Source organism: Microcaecilia unicolor, chromosome 3 (assembly GCF_901765095.1).
Source record: "Microcaecilia unicolor chromosome 3, aMicUni1.1, whole genome shotgun sequence".
Taxonomy (NCBI): Eukaryota; Metazoa; Chordata; class Amphibia; order Gymnophiona; family Siphonopidae; genus Microcaecilia; species Microcaecilia unicolor.
Window position 1 is genome coordinate 380,307,136 of NC_044033.1, and position 16,687 is coordinate 380,323,822.

Here is a 16,687-nt window from a genome sequence, read left to right on the forward strand (position 1 = left end):
CATGTCAGGGAGGCCAGTGCACTACAAATGCTGGCTCCTCTCACGGCCAAATGCCTTGCATTTCGCTGGGTTTGAGATGGCTGAAAATCGGAGCCGGCCATCTCATCTAAACCCGGCGATCCTATTCTAAACCCGGCGAGCGACTTGGCCGGCGCCAAGCGTATTTCAAAAATACGCTTGGCTCCGCCCGCTTACGGTGCCGGGCCCGAAGATGGCCGGCCATCAATTTCGTCGGCGCCGTTCGATTATTCCCCTCTTAGTTACATAAAAAGAGGAATACTCGCTATCAGTCTAAAATTAGTCGCTTTAGTCAAGTCCAAACCCTCAAATTTAAGAATATATCTAGAAGCAATCTCACCCAGAGAAGGAGGGAATTTACCAAGGCTTAATACACAGTTTATGAACCAAGCAGGCCAAGTCACAATTTTAGGCAGAGGATTATGCAACAAAAAAGAAGGACAACCATTAAGTATACAAGAAGTGCGAAAAAATGTATATAATAAAGATTTCACTTCCTCTTCAGTAACAGATCTAAAAAGCAGACCATATCCTGTCCCCAGGGACACCATTAATAATTCCTTTACTTTGGGGTTAATTTTAGAAATCTTATAAATCCACTTTTTATACACGTAAATGACGATTATGTCTAAATCAGCATATCCTTTTAAGTAGTACAAAAGACCAGGGCTGGCCCAATGATTAGGCAAAACTAAGCAGTTGCCTAAGGAAGCAGTTTCTAGGCGGCAGGAAAGAGCAGCTGTACTGACAGCATAACAATAGATCCTGACAGTCATGCAAACTCAAAGAACCATGTACTTTTACCTACAAGAAGAGTGGGACATTTTCCGATAGTCCATTTATTCGTGTAAATGACTTTCGGAAATTGCCCTCTTTATCTGTGTGTATGTGATGCAGACACACACACACACACACACCAAGGTTTACATTTAAAAGGGTACCCAGCACCCTTGCACTGACCCTGGAAAAGGTGCTACTTATACATATGGCAGGCATGGAGGAGATGTGATCCGAATGGTTCTTTGTAGTATGCATGTACTGCCCTGTTGTAAAACTTTGAAACACACACAGTAACACTTTTACCTGTTGGTGTTTACAAGTGAACAGAATGACAAAGAACTCCAAGTCAACATCTCTTTATAACAAGTGAAGGCAGGAGTGCTTGAAGAGAGCCCTGCTCACCTCTTTAACCATTGAAAACCACCTCCCTTGAGGCAACTTTTGACCTTCAAAGGACAGCTCCATAATTAGCAGCCTTTTTTGAATGCTACAACGTTTCTATGTGTGTCATAAGCAGCACTATGCATATGCTATAAAAAAAAGTTCAGCACTCGACAAATCTTTCATAAATACTTGCCTAGTTTAACACAGCTGCACCTATATGTCTGTTTAGCTACGCGATCTATACAAAATGATTCTCCCTGTATCTGTGTGTTGCGCTTATATTTCCTAGGAGCCACATAAGTATTGCCATACTGGGAAAGACCAAAGTTCCATCAAGCCCAGCATCCTGTTTCCAATCCAGGTTACAAATACCCGGCAAGATCCCAAAAAAGTACAAAACATTTTATACTGCTTATCCCAGAAATAGTGGATTTTCCCCACGTCCATTTAATAATGGTCTATGGACTTTTCCTTTAGCAAGCCATCCAAACCTTTTTTAAACTCTGCTAAGCTAACCGCCTTTACCACATTCTCTGGCAACAAATTCCAGAGTTTAATTACACATTGAGTGAAGAAACATTTTCTCCAATTCATTTTAAATTTACTACATTGTAGATTCATTGCATGCCCCCTAGTCCTAGTATTTTTGGTCAGCATGAACAGACGCTTCACATCTACCCGTTCAACTCCACTCATTATTTTATAGACCTCTATCTTATCTCCCCTCAGCCGCCTTTTCTCCAAGCTGAAGAGCCCTAGCCGCTTTAGCCTTTCCTCATAGGAAAGTCGTCCCATCCCCTTTATCATTTTTGTCACCCTTCTCTGTACCTTTTCTAATCCACTAATGCCACCCAAGATTACCTCTGCTTATGATCACTCCAGGCTGAGCAGCCACAGACAGATTTCCTTATGTCATAGTTTTCTTTGCCATTAACCTAGACTCATCTAACCTAGCGGACTCCTCAGTTTGACTGAACACTTTCATTGCAATGAACATCTTGGAAGGACTCAATATAAACCAAGGTATTTTATGGCTTTGAATTCAAGTGCTTGCCTGATATTTCTGAAACATTTAAAATAAGGCATTTTTTTCCTTTGCTTGTCAGAGCGCTGGGTTATTTTTACTGCTTGTTTTATAGAAGGGAATATTAAGAGGTGTGTGCGATGTGGGTGGCAAACAGCATATCAACAAAAGTAGGGCCTCTTGCTGGTAGGATTTTTTTTCTAACTTAAAACTTCTAAAAAGGGTAGATTAATTATAATGGTAGCTTAAAATCATAGCAATTCTAAGTTGGCAAATGCATTTTTTGTGCCACCCACAAGACAACTAGGATAATTTTTTCATCCATTGATGAATATTATATATAAATTATGCTATTGCACTGATGTTCAACCTATATTGTGTATGTGAAAGTCTGTACTTGTAGATTACAATACATCAGAAAAAAAACAGATAGTTGAGAACTAAGCTTACTGAACATAAGAATGTTATCTGGACCGGCAAATTAGATGAACCTAATGCTGCACACTGCACTAATTTTGCTCATCAGCCAGACAGATGCTTGGGTGCACAGAGAGTTCTATTTTATTCTATTTATACTGCCAGCTCTCCTGAAGGATTCAAAGCAATTTACAAAAAGAGAGTAACCTACTCATCTGAGGGGAAGATTACAACAAAAAGTTTACAACAGTAGTAATTCCGTATCTCATACCCATTTAAAAATCAAACCCATACATTCATATCATTTATTCAAAATAATGTTAAACAAGAATGTCTTTGGAGTGGAGGGGTAGCCTAGTGGTTAGTGCAGCGGACTTTGATCTTGGGTACCTGGGTTCAATTCCCACTACAGCTCCTTGTGACTCTGGGCAAGTCCCTTAACCCTCCATTGCCCCAGGTACAAATAGGTACCTGTATATACCATGTAAACCGCTTTGAATGTAGTTGGAAAAAACCCCCACAGAAAGGAGGTATGTCAAGTCTCATTCCCCTTCCCTTTAAGGTTTTCCTAAATACTAAGTTCTCTGGCTCATTTCCTTTAAGAGCATTACAAATCAGACAGAGTTTTACATTTAGCCCTATATTGTACTAGTAGCCAGTAAAGCATTTGCAGAAATGGTGTGATATGCTCACGTCACTTATAACCTTCTATTAGTCTTGCTGCAGCATTCTGAATCAATTGGAGCTGGTACAAACCCTTTGTAGTCAGGCCAGTGTAGAGTGCATTACAGTAATCTAGTCTTGATAATATCATGGCATTAATCACTCTGACAAGACTTGCCTTCTCAATGTAAGGAGAAAGGCAGCTTAGCCGTTGCAGATGATTGAAGCAGTTCCTAAAGACTGGATTTGGGGGACTTGCTTAAGTGTTAAGTCTAGTTGTACCCCAAGGATCCAGATTTGTAATTAAGGGGGAGATCGTGTCTCCCAAAAGAGTTTTTGATGTCAGGTATATTCCCATTTGTGTTAGGGACTTACAGGAGCGCAGTTTTACTTGGGGGTCTGGCAAGTTTGTTGTTTTTAGCCCATTCTTGAATTGCAGTTAAGCAGGTAGTCATGTGTGGGCTATGTTCCTTTTGGGACTCAAGCCAGAAGTGGAGTCACATAGCTTACACTGGAGGACCCAGAGGAAAGGAAAATGGAAATGGAGTGTTGTAGGAGTGGTAAAAGCAGCGCTGGCACTCTTAAACTCCAGGAAGAATTCACCCATGGGTCCCATGTTATACAAGATCTAGGTCAGCTGCCCCCTTTGCAGCCCTGGGATTTGTACAGTGAGTGAATATGCTGATCTATATTGAAGGGCACACCCTAGATTTGATATTTTGTTCCTGTCACTTCACATTGGTTTAGATCCGTTCTCTGGTAAGACTATCATGTGCAATATTTTAATGGTAAAGTGAGTACTTTAAAAACTAGCAAAGACAGGTTAGAATACACAAACATAAGTGTTGCTATACTGGGGCACACCGAAGGTCTATCAAGCCCAGCATCCTATCTCCAACAGCAGACAGTCTGAGTTACAAGTGTCCAGCAGATTCCAAAAAGTTGATGTGTTTCTCTAAGCTCATTTTCCTAGTGGGCTCAGGCAATGGAAGGTTAAGTGACTTGCTCAAGGTCACAAGTAACCACAGTGGGATCTGAAACAGGCTCCCCTAGTTCTCAGTCCGCTGCTCTAATCATTAGGCTACTCATCCAGTTTTAAATTCTGAAAAATATCCAGACAAAATTAGCAATTCTTTTACATTCTGAGCATTATTGCAAAAATCTGATGAATCTTGAAAAAAAACACAAAAAACAGAGTGACAATCCTAACCTCCTTAGTCCTGAGCACATCTTACCACATTCTCCAAATGTACATAGACTGCTAATGCTTTAATCTGACCCTGCTCAAGAACAAAGAAAATGAAATGTGATTTATTGTATTTGATATTCTGCCTTTAGTAAACAAATTACATCAATTTGGATCAGAATGAATAAAAATATAAAGCAGCTCATCAAACTTTCTGTAATTCTGTAACCCAAGAAAGCACGCGACCCCCTCCCCCCCCCCCCCCCCCCCGAGGCGTGGGCCAATGCCATTTCTATTCAAAGCCTGCCCAGGTTGCGATCCCCAGACATTTTGCCCTACCTCCCTGCTGCTGCTCTCCATTCCCTGCTGTAACCCCTATACCTGGGCTGGTGAGGTCCCCAAGCCCTGCTAGAAGCATTCCTCCAGCATTGTTCACTGCCACGCCACCTGCCCTGCTTCCCCCTGCGGTATGCATGCTTGGTTTTAATGAAACCGAGCATGCACAAAGCATCACGCATGCTCAATTTCACTAAAACCAAGAATGCGCGCGGGGGGGGGGGGGGAGTACGTCAGGTAGCATGGCGGCAAACAGCGCTGGAGGAAGGCTTCTGCTGGCAGGGCTTGGGGACCCTTGCCAGCCAAACCAGTAGACCCTAGGGGGCCCCCAAAGCCCCCTCCCACCCATGGCTATGCCATTGCTCTAGACCACCAATACAGCTAATGTTGGGAAACTATAACAAGCTGGCAAGCTACAGATCCCTACACAGGAACTACCATGCATGTTTAGCATAATCCTTTGTCTCCATCACACATACAGAACACAGACAGATCCTCAACCAATGCAGAATCAGAGATACATAAATTAGAAAGACAATAATTCAGAAAGAAACAGGCACACAAAAACAGGAAGCAGGACTTAAGTAGTGTGTAGTACCAGAAACAAGAAATAGAAATGCATTTCTTGCTATATGCTACAAAATCCAAAAATAGAAAGATGCACTTCTTTCAAAGCTAATGTAGTCCAGTTCTAAAAGTGTAAAATATATATTTTTTGTCTGTTCTACCTTTGTCTTGGCACTTAATTTTTCTAACTGGTTTGGTTCCACTTTCTCTTCCACTTTCCTCATGTGATTCTTCTCCCAAACTCTCTTTTTAGCGTCTCTTCCCTATTTCTTCTTTCTCTTCCTGTCTTCCCACTATCCTCCATTTCGCTCTCTTTCCTTTTCCAATCTATTCTTTTGCCCCTAGACCCTTGCACAACTCATGGAACAATGCAATCAAATGGTTCAAGAGATGGATGCTATTTGTTTCCTGCAAGTAGCAGAGCAATACCCTTTGCACATCCAGTTTATGAAGCTTTCTGGGCTGAGTACTCATTTCATGGTTCTCGAACACAGGGAGGCAAACCTCTTGATTAAAATGGAACAGGTAAATCATCTTCAGCAGAAAGAGTCTCTAATTCTGAAACCCTGTATGTGTAAAGGCGATAGCAAACAGGAAAATTGTCTTCAGTGTAAGATTTCTTTCTGTTTTTTTTAATATAGAGGCCACCCTCAATGCCTCAAAGGGCGGGCCTGCAAGAATATTCAGCACGAGGTTCAAATCCCATGAAAGGAGAAAGGGATGAACAGAGGGCTACAACTGCAACATTCTCTTTAAAACCTGTGAGACATCTAGTTGTGCCACCCTCTGTAACAGGTGAGCATCAGCCACTGCTGAGAACCAGCCCTTGTTGAAATCCTTCCTGCAAGAAATCTAGCATTGCTGGGACCTGCGATTGTCATGGACAAAGAGAACACTCCAAATACACTCAAAGACCTTCCAGACCTGAACACAGGCCACGGAGACAGAAGACATATGGTCCCTTAGAAGGGTGGAAATCACCATGGCAAGAAGACTACGCCTCTTAAGGGACAAATGTAAGCCATAAGGGATCGGGATCCTCCATCTCCACCGGCCCCTGCCAGAGGAGACCTTTAGTCCCGGAAAATGCCAAGGAGGCGCTTGTAAGCAGATGCTCCTAGTTCCCCAAGACTTCTAAGGCCAGTCCAGGGCCATCAGAAGGATAAGAAAGGGGTACCCAGATGCTTTACACAGCACCCTCTCTATAATGGACCAAGGAAGAAATACGTTAGAAGGTCACCAGACTCAATTCCCACTACCCAAATCCAGGGTGAACCGGCTGAAAAAGTCTGCTTGAATGTTGTTCTGGCCAGCAGTGGCATAAAGTTGCTGCCTTCTACACTACGGCCTGACTCCTCATACTCCCGATTGTTGACATATGCCACTACCGTATCAGTGCCCGATGCTACCTGCACCACTCTGCCTTACGGGATAAGGAGGAACTCCAGAAGCCTGCGTCCTCATCTTGAAGCAATTGATCAACCAAGTGTATCTCCTGACTAGGCTAAAGGCCCTGCACCATCCTTGAACTGCAGTGAGCCCCCCCCCCCCCCCCACGCCTCTAAAGCTGGCATTTATGTTCACTACAATCCACTCCAGAAGGTCCAAGGCAACCTCTCTCAACAGATGATCTGGTCCTCTGAACTTCCTGAGGAAGGGACACCCTGGCCTCGAAATCTTGAGACCTGGGGGACCAGTGCAACAGCAAGGCCCCCAGAAGGGGTGCCTATGCACTCAAACACACAGGAGACCCTCCAGAGTCACTGCCATTGACCTAAAGACCTTAAGGTAGTCCCACGCCCTCAGAGCCTGTAAAACACATAGGCTCCACATCTAGGACTGGATCTTGTGCATCCGCTTCTGACTCCCAGGATGTGTCAAACAGGACCCACACGTATTCCAACTGAGAAAAGGAGCCAAGTGGCTTTCTGTCCACCACCCAGCCCAGGCCCTCTAAGGGCTGGTCACTTGGGAGGTGGCCAGTCTGGAAGTTGGCTTTGATCAGCCATTTGCCAAGATAAGGGTGCCCCCTGATGCACAAGGAACAGAGCTGGGTTCCCGCTGCCACAACCACCATCACCTTCAAAAATGTTCAAGAGCCTGCTGCCAGACCAAACAGGAGAGTATGGAACTGAAAATGCTTCCCTAGGACACAGAAGCACAAATAACGCTTATGAGCCACTTGGATGGGAATATGAAGGTAGGCCTCCATCAGATTCAGGAAGGTAAAAAATTTGCCTAACTAAATGGAGGCAATGACCGAATGCAGCATCTTCTCCAGAACTGCGCCACTTGAAGTGCTGCGTTGACACCCTTGAGATCTGGAATGGGCTTGAAGGAACCCCCTTTTCTTTGGCACCACAAAACAAATGGAGTAGTGTTCTCTGTCCTGCTCCTCTGGAGGAACAGCTTCCATAGCTCCCAGTTGGAGTAGATGACAAAGGTTGTCAGCAACCATTTGATATTTCATAGCTAAGCTGCAAGGGGAGATCATGAAAGGATGTGCCAGATCTATGGCATAGTCTTGACTCACCACCTCCAATACCCACTGGTCCAAGGTAAAACGGGCCCACTCATGGTAAATGAGGGACCTAGTGGTTAGCATGGTGGACTATGGTCCTGGGGAAATGGGTTCGATTCCCACTGCAGGCACAGGCAGCTCCTTGAGACTCTGGGCAAGTCACTTAACCCTTCATTGCCCCAGGTACAAATAAGTACCTGTATATAATATGTAAGCCGCATTGAACCTGCTATGAGTGGGAAAGTGCGGGGTACAAATGTAACAAAAATAAAAATAAAAAATAACAAGGGGCCTGGTATAAAATCATTGGACTCCTTTGGGGATGCCGACTGCCCTAGAGGAACTCTAGTCCCCAAGTCTTATCGACCTCAAAAGGGCTCACACTTCACCTGTCTCCCCACTCTAGCTGGGGCTTGTGGAATGCACTTGGTCTGCTGTAAGTGCTCACCTCCCTTTGAGTGAGCCTCACCTTGGCCCAACCGACCAGGGACCTTTTTGACACAACTCCAAGAGATGTAGTACACAAGACTCCCCCCAGGTACTTAACTTCTCCAGATTGTCTCCAAATAGCAAGTGACCCCAAAAGGGACCACACCCCCTGCAGAACACTAAATGGAATGGGGGAAAGGGATGAATGCCAGACATAATAGGGGCAGCACAAATAAAAAAACGAGATATAATTTTTGGTCCCTTTTTTGGCTTATATTTGAGTATGTATGGTATATCTGAAACTGCAGGATATTTGAGTTAGTAAATGTTCTTTTCTTATGTCATACCTTTTTGTGGTTTTTAAACAATGTCTTTCTTCCCTGGCCATAGTTTTAGGAAGGGAGGTTACTACTTCAGTTCCCATGTTTGAGCAAAACTATAGGGACCAACCAGATAAGTGTTTTTAAAAAAATGTGGGGCAACTAACATATAACTTTAGCCATTTTATATCACATTTAAAAATGGGTTGGGTCAGAGCATTCTGAGGTATGGTGAAAAATTACCCATTTAAGGGGCCCTTTTACTAAAGTGCGCTGAAATCTGGGCTTAGCGTGCTTTAATGCAAGATTTTCCCTCGTACTAAGCCCAGATTTAGCACAACACTTGGCTTTTTGTTTTTATTTCCATATATTGAGCTCATTTTTCCACCAGTGTGCAAGACCTGCAAAAATATAATAGAGGAACATTTACCACCTCTTATTTAGGAGGCGTTAAGTGCTCTCATGGCCCTAAGTGATTATATCCAGCTGCTAAACAGATAAACGATCTGCTTAAGTGGCACCATAGCAGGAAAAAAAGTTAATCTTATTTATTTGACTTTATCCATAAATTTTCAGCACCACTTAAATGCTGCTAAAAATTTGTATAAAGCTAAACAAATAGGGTATCCATTTGACTTTATAGTAACAGTTACTGACAAATATTCATTTCACAATTTCTCTTATCAGTGCACAATCTTCCTGGATTTAACCAAATTCACTTTTGACTAGTGAGTTAAAAACTTGATGTAACTAAAATCTGCCCTTAATTAAGACAATGGAACAAAATGGATACTAAGTTTTGGTGAAGCATTCAGAAATGCAATTACTAAAGATGTGCAAACATGTTTTGTACACATTCCACACCCAGCCTTAGTGAAATGGGACACAGGCCAATATTTTCAAGAGAAAGCAAAACAACTCAGATACCACTTTCTTATTAAACAATAAGTGCTGTGTCTCAGCTCTTGGCCTATGTGATGCTTCCATATCGCTGAAGTATTATCAATTCCCAATAACTGTTCAGATTATAAAGTCTCTGTTTAGTCTCTAGTATGCGTAAAATTGTGCTTAACATTACCAAAATGTGATATATGGTCATGAAAAGAGAGAAGGACAAAGAGATAGAGAAGGTTATGAAACTTACATTTCACAGTATAGGAAACAGAAAAGAAACTAAGGGGCCCTTTTACTAAAGGGCAGTAGGGTTACCACTGTGTTGGTTTGCAGCAAATCGGGCCTACCGCCGGGCTACCGCAGGCTCATAAGAAGCCAAAAAGAGTAGACATTTTGGAACTAATAAAGCATTTTGAGCCAGGTCACCCCCATATTGTGAACTACGTTATCATGCTATGAGTAATTACAAAATGCATGACCATTATCATGTTTTTTGGGTCATGTAAAATAACTCAATGATATTAATCTCATAAAGAAAAAGACATGTGTGAACTGTGGTATCAGTGTGAAGTTCGAGAAGCCAAAAATGGCTTCCTATCCTTCACTCACAAGCCTGCCTCATGAATACTTATTTAGCAAAGCTCCATAGGATTCACTCATACATACATACCGAACCAGTTAATACCAAAAGCATAGCAAGTTGCAATGCAGGAGCAAGTTCTGGCATGCAGGCTAATATGTACAACAGTAATATTCACTGATTGCAAACAGGTCAGGTTTGCAGAACTATAAATAATATGCATGAGATAGAGATTACATTACATTTCGTCTTATATCCCTGCTTGTACCTCGCAGTTCTAAGTGGGTCACAATCTAACAGAAGACAGAACAGTCATCTGGGAAGAAAACAAAACTAAACATAAAATTCAGAAGTTTGCTTTATAGAATGAATTGTGAAGTGTTAACCTAAAAGATAAGTAAGACTGAGAAGGTAAAAAGATTCCCGTAAGATCCTTCCAATAATTAGCAGCTTGGAATGCTAAAGACTTTTCAAATACCTTTAACATAGTACATGACGGCAGAAAAAGACCCACACGGTCCATCCAGTCTGCCCAACAAGATCAATTCATATGTGCTACTTTTTATTTGTACCTGTCCTCTTCAGGGCTGCATATATACTACTTACAGTGTATACAAATCTATCTCCTGTGTATTTATTGTGGATAACCTGAAAACCTGATCTGTTTGTGGCTCCTGAGGGCTAGAAGTGAATACTGCTGGTATAACATATCATAAAACATCTGTTCCCATCTGCTCATTATTATCTATTTTGACCGACAGCTGAACTATTAACAATAGGAAACCCAGGGCTTTTTTTTGAGGGGGTACTGAGTACTGGCACCTTTTCTATTGTCTGCTACAATTGACTCATGGACCCCAAGTTTTAATGAAAGAGCTCAAGCTCTACACACCAATTCTGCCTTGTCATAGATTCTGTGACTGGTTGCAGGGGGCCTGGCTATTTTGAGGTGGGTCCCTCAGTGATTACCCCACCCCCTGCCGGCACCTTTTTTGCTACAAAAAATGCACTGAGGAAACCAATCAGATGACCTAAACAACATACCATGCCCACAACTCCTATACCATTGTCATTGACACAGAAATCAACATATGGTAACACTTCTATAGACACTAGAGCTGAATCTGCCTTACACAAGGGTTCCATCGATGCATCACCAAATCTCCACAAACAATATTCTGGGCAGTCGTTCAACAATACACGGAACATAACATCCATCACTCACACTGGCAAAGTGATCATATGTGACAGGAAGTACTGTTTGTTCCCTGCAATCTCTGTTCTGTGCAGAGATTTCTGAGATCAGCCATGTAAATAACCATGCCAACAATGGACAAATCTCTGAACACATGAGGAAGGGCTACAACTCCTTCCTTCCTTCAACTCTATCTGACAGATTGTTGCTCCTTATCATAAAGGGTGAGAAGAGTTGTGTCAAGCAAGTAGAAACCCATGTGTTCTGATAAATAGTAATGAGTCACTGATTGGTGGTGCTGGAAACTATAGAAAGGCAGCAAAACAAAACAAAAACATAGCATATGATGGCAGATAAACATTTCAAGACCCATCTGCCCAATTTGCTTCTTGGTGATGTACAGATATTTATCTTTTTCTTCACAAGTAGGAGCACTCGGTACTTATACCATACATTCTTGAATTCTCTACCCCTCTCCCTCCCCCCCCCCCCCCCCCCACCAATATTCAAAACTATTTAACAGGCTAGGAATGGCTCCTGGACAGTTAAATAGTGTTTAAGTGCCTAACCATGGATGTTCATCAGAAGATAACAGGTTGTCTCCCGCTGAATATCCAGGTTAGCAGTTAGCCGCTAACTGTCAAATCACACAACACAGTCGGCTATCACAACACAGATATTCAGTGCCAAATCAGCTATGTTGAGAGGTTAAAATAGGATATAACAAAAGAGAGGGAACGAAGTACAAACTAAAGTCCAAACAAAAAAACAGCACCACGGGCCTTTAAAAATGGAACACAGTTCTTTAATGAATGAGCCTGGACCAAAAGACCCGACAAGGGCCGTGTTTCGGTGACTAGCACTTGCGTCAGGAGTCACAGTGATGACGTGGAAAACTTGGGGAATAACTCGAATATATTCCTCTTCAATATATTATTCCTTACCCCACGTCTCATATAGTAAAAGCTACAAAGCAACAAGGCACTTTCACTTTCTGTATCCAAACGGATGAAAAGTTAACCAGTTAGTGCTGAATATTGGCATAGCTGGTTAACTTTTTAGCAGCCAAAATAAATCCGGATATTCAATGCCGGTCGCAGAAAACAGACCAACACTGAAAATCTAGGTTTAACGCCGGTGTTGGACAGAAAACACGCTACCTGCCACTAGCTGAATATCAGGCCCTCTGTGTTTTTGCTCCACTATGTCCCCTGAAAGTCTATTCACTACATCAACTATTCTTTCCATGGAAACGTGTTTTCTGATGTTACTCCTGAGTGTGTCTGCTCCCTTAGAGCTTATTATGATTTCTTGTTCTGGAATTTTTTTTCCTATAAAACGATTGCCTTCTTGTTGTGACATTCCCCCTTTCAACAGGAAGTGACACCTTGAGTTCCTCCTGACAACACTTTTCCCATCCAGGGAAGTATCGCAGAAACTCCAATAGGCTCCTCCTCCCTTTCAACAGGTGATGACCATATAGCATTCCCTCCTTCTCAACGGGAAGTGCTAGGGAGCCTAAACTCTTCCACAAGAAAAAAAATTACACTTTCAAAGTCAACCTTTAAGGCTCCTTTTTGGTTCTGAGTGAACAATCATAAGCCAGCCTTTCCTCCCCCTCTGGTTCAAAGGAAACTCCCCCTTGTTAGAGGCCAGATGCCTCTTATTTGTTCAGTTCACCTCCTTCCCATCCTTTCTTGGGAAAGAGGGTTTTAAAAAACTAATTCATAAAGGACTGGGAGGACCTCCTCTTAAGAAGGAGACATATCAAACATCAAACGCTTAAGTCCAAAATTCTCTACAGTTTCTACTATCACAAATTACCTCTAAAATTGTACCGTTTGAGACTGTTCTATACAAGCCTAGGGCTCAAATTCCTGGCAGACCCAAAACCATCATTAATCACAAAGAAGCAGGTGTTCCCCTACCCAACTGTGCCAGCCAAGAGGTAAAAATTATCTGTTCTTGTTGTTACTCACAGGGCTTTTGCTGAGGACCTGCCTATCACTACTTTAGGCGCTGCTAGGAACACTGGATTTCCACCACCTCCTCTGATTCTTGGAACACTGGTACCTCCTCCTCATAGCTCATAGTTTCCTCATTAGCTTCCTCAGGTCCGGGGTATTCCTCCACCTCCATGGGTTGGCTTGTCTCCTCCTCTACACCACCTTATGGCTCATCTAAAGGTTTTATATAGCTCTGCTTTTTCCCAGGAAACCTCCCCCTCACTGGGCGGTACCACCAGGGCTTTTCTGGACCTGCCCTTCCCCAATGGAATCCTCCCCTCTTCTTGGTTGAACTGAGTCACAGTGCCCTCTACTGGGGAAATCCTTAGTAGCATCGGTTTTTCTCCACTGGAATAAGAGGGAAAGGTGGTGGGACTAGCGGGGTTCCCCCTTTAGCTGCCGTTTCCCTCTTACATTATGTATTAGTTACACCATTAAGGTACTTAAATGTAAGGTACTTAAATGTACACATGCTATCCTGTTTCTTCTCTTTTTTAGGATACACCTATTTAGGCTCTTATATCACATTAGACAACTTTAGTACAAAACTTTCACCATTTTTGTAGAAGTTTTCTGTACCATCACAACTGGACACCAGGCAAGGTCTCATCTATAGTATACTAGCCGTTGAGCCCGTTAAAACGGGCGAGATTTCCAGCAACCCTCCTCGCCGCCGCTCCCTCCCCCCTCCGTGCCGGGCCCCCTGAACTGACCTGACAGCGCTCTCACCTCCGTGTGAAAGCGCTGCAGGCAGCAGCACATCACTCTGCTGCTGCCTGCAGCGCTTCCACACGGAGGTGAGAGGTGCTGTCAGGTCAGCGGCAGGGGGGCGGGAGCGGCGGCGGGGATGATAGGGGAGGGTGGTGGTTGGTGCGTGCGATGTTCGTTTCGAGGCTCCAGCGGCAGCATCCAAAAGTCCGACTCCATTTCCCTCTCTGTTCCGCCCTCTGATGTCATCACGTCTTGACGCGAGGGCGGGACAGAGAGGGAAGTCACTACTGCGCATTTGCAGGTGAGTCGGTCACTTGCCATTTATACGGTTCATAGAGGCATTTTCCCTACTTTTTGTTTTAATTTTTATTAGTTATGCCTTTCTCTATGCACCTCAGCATTCACTTATGTTTGACAATTGCCTTTTCACAATGTTTCTTTACCTCAAATCATCAGATGTGATCAGGTGTCTCTCTGGCTTGGAGGACAACAATATTTCAGGCTCCATCTAGAACTCTTGGATTTGTTCACACCAAATGTATGACCTGGCATTTTTTTACTCTAAAACTTAGCTCTCAAGTTCTTGACCATTACTAGAACTTTGTTCCATCTTTTTGTTTTAATTTTTAGCACCTAAATCATCTTAATTTTTGCTATTTCAAAAAGTATCAGAGCCATTGTATTTTCAAAAGTAAAAATTATTCAGATTTATCCAGGAAAGTTGATGGTAGTTTAAAAATACATAGCAATCCAATTTTGTTACCAGAGTCAAAGTCAGGAAAAGAGGCTTATCTATTAGGCAGAAATGGATTCATTATTTGTACATTTTTCCAGAGAGACTCTTGTAATAGTCTTTTCAGACTGCATAACCAAAGAAGCTTTTTTGAAGACTCAATTACATAGAATTAATCAGGAACAGTTGTAAAAGCTGAACTAACCCTTTTCTGCTCTTGCCTCTCTCACTCAGAGTCTGAGGACAGGGTGGAATCAGAGTCCGATTGCTGAAATTGATTATCTGATTGAACCTAATCTAAGTGTAGTAGAGTGTCCCACTTGGGTTTCACAAACATCCTTCTCCACACCTCAGCAGTGACATGATCTTGCTTGGTAACACCACTAAAGTCAAACAATTTCAGATTTGGTAGCAGAGACAACACCTAGCTCCGTATCCTTTTTCTGTCTCATTGGGAGTCCCATGGAGCGCAAGACTCTTCAAGGTGGGAATAGTTGCCAGTTTATCAACTTCGGAGAGACGACTGATGCTGTTTCCATGGAGATTTAGAACAGACAAATTTGGGAACACAGTCAGGACTGGTTCAACAGAAGACAAGTCATTGAAGGAGAGATCAATCCAGGACAGGTGAGTGGGCTCTTTTAACACTCTTTCCATCACATGAGTGAAGTTGATCAGTTCTGTCAGAGTGTTATGTGTTATCAGTTTTCCCTTGTTGGACTGGCACAGAAGTTTTAAACCAGGGCGTGGCTCCTCTAGAAGAACATCTTGCATGTTGTTGCTCTATTTGAAGGAAAAGTCAGCCGGAGGTCCAGGTTCATTGAGCAGGACACATTTTTTGTTCATCTTTAAACTTTTAGAAATCTGAATTGCAAAAAAACATACGCCAGGATTCTCGGGTTGCTGCTTCTCAAGCTTTGCAGATAGGTTAACGCTAACCACTACTGTCATACTCTCTGTCCTCTCAGCCCACCCAAAGGCACACGCATACAGTTTCCCGTGTCTTTTCCATTTTCCATCATTTCTTATTCTGTGTAGTCTCTCAGGGGTACCCACTCTGTTGTAGATGTTGTAGATCTTAGGGGCCAGGAGCAATCTACTCTTGCTTTTGCTCCAATATAGTGTGTAAGCTAGTTCTAGGGATGCCAACATTTTATCTGACCTTAATTCTTGGAGATCTGAGGGTATTTTATACCAATGGGCCTGCAATTTGATTTTTGATTGGAAATTCTCTATTGGCTTTTTCTTTGAAAATCCCTCCCCAAGTGGGGATCCAGCACACGGAAATATTCACAGTTTGCAAGTGTTAAAAATAAACTCTTTTTATGAGATGGTCCTGATGCTCCCCTTTTTCTCTGTGGAGAAAAGAATGGGCACTATGGAGGCATGCATATGTTTCCAGGGAGGGGAGCAATATTCAAAGGCGCTCTTCCATTGGTAAACACTCATCTATACATGGCAAATCCCTTTCAAAAATGCCTCTGTAATACATTGCATGTATTTTGAGGGGCCCACTGAATCGCACATGGAAATACCTGGAATAGAATCCCTGCCCTTCTTCCCCTGCTGGAATGGGTTCGACCGCATGGGCCTTTAGAAGGGTGGAGAGTTCCTCTGCAAGACGTTGGTGAGGCCCCACCTGGAGTATTGTGTTCAGTTTTGGAGGCCGTATTGTAAGCTCTTTGAGTAGGGACTGTCTTTCTTCTATGTTTGTGCAGCGCTGCGTACGCCTTGTAGCGCTATAGAAATGCTAAATAGTAGTAGTAGTAGTAGTATCTTGTGAAGGATGTTAAAAAATGGAAGTGGTGCAAAGAAAAGCTACGAGAATGGTATGGGATTTGCATTACAAGACGTATGAGGAGAGACTTGTTGACCTGAACATGTATACCCTGGAGGAAAGGAGAAACAGGGGTGATATGATAC

General features: G+C 42.9%; 1 protein-coding gene and 1 pseudogene across 1 annotated transcript in view; both read right to left on the reverse strand.

The window, feature by feature from the left end:
• ASXL2 (ASXL transcriptional regulator 2) overlaps positions 1–16,687 on the reverse strand; it is a 317,528-nt gene that overhangs the window by 246,201 nt on the left and 54,640 nt on the right. The window lies entirely within an intron of this gene.
• On the reverse strand, positions 15,057–15,610 carry LOC115467362 (annotated as a pseudogene).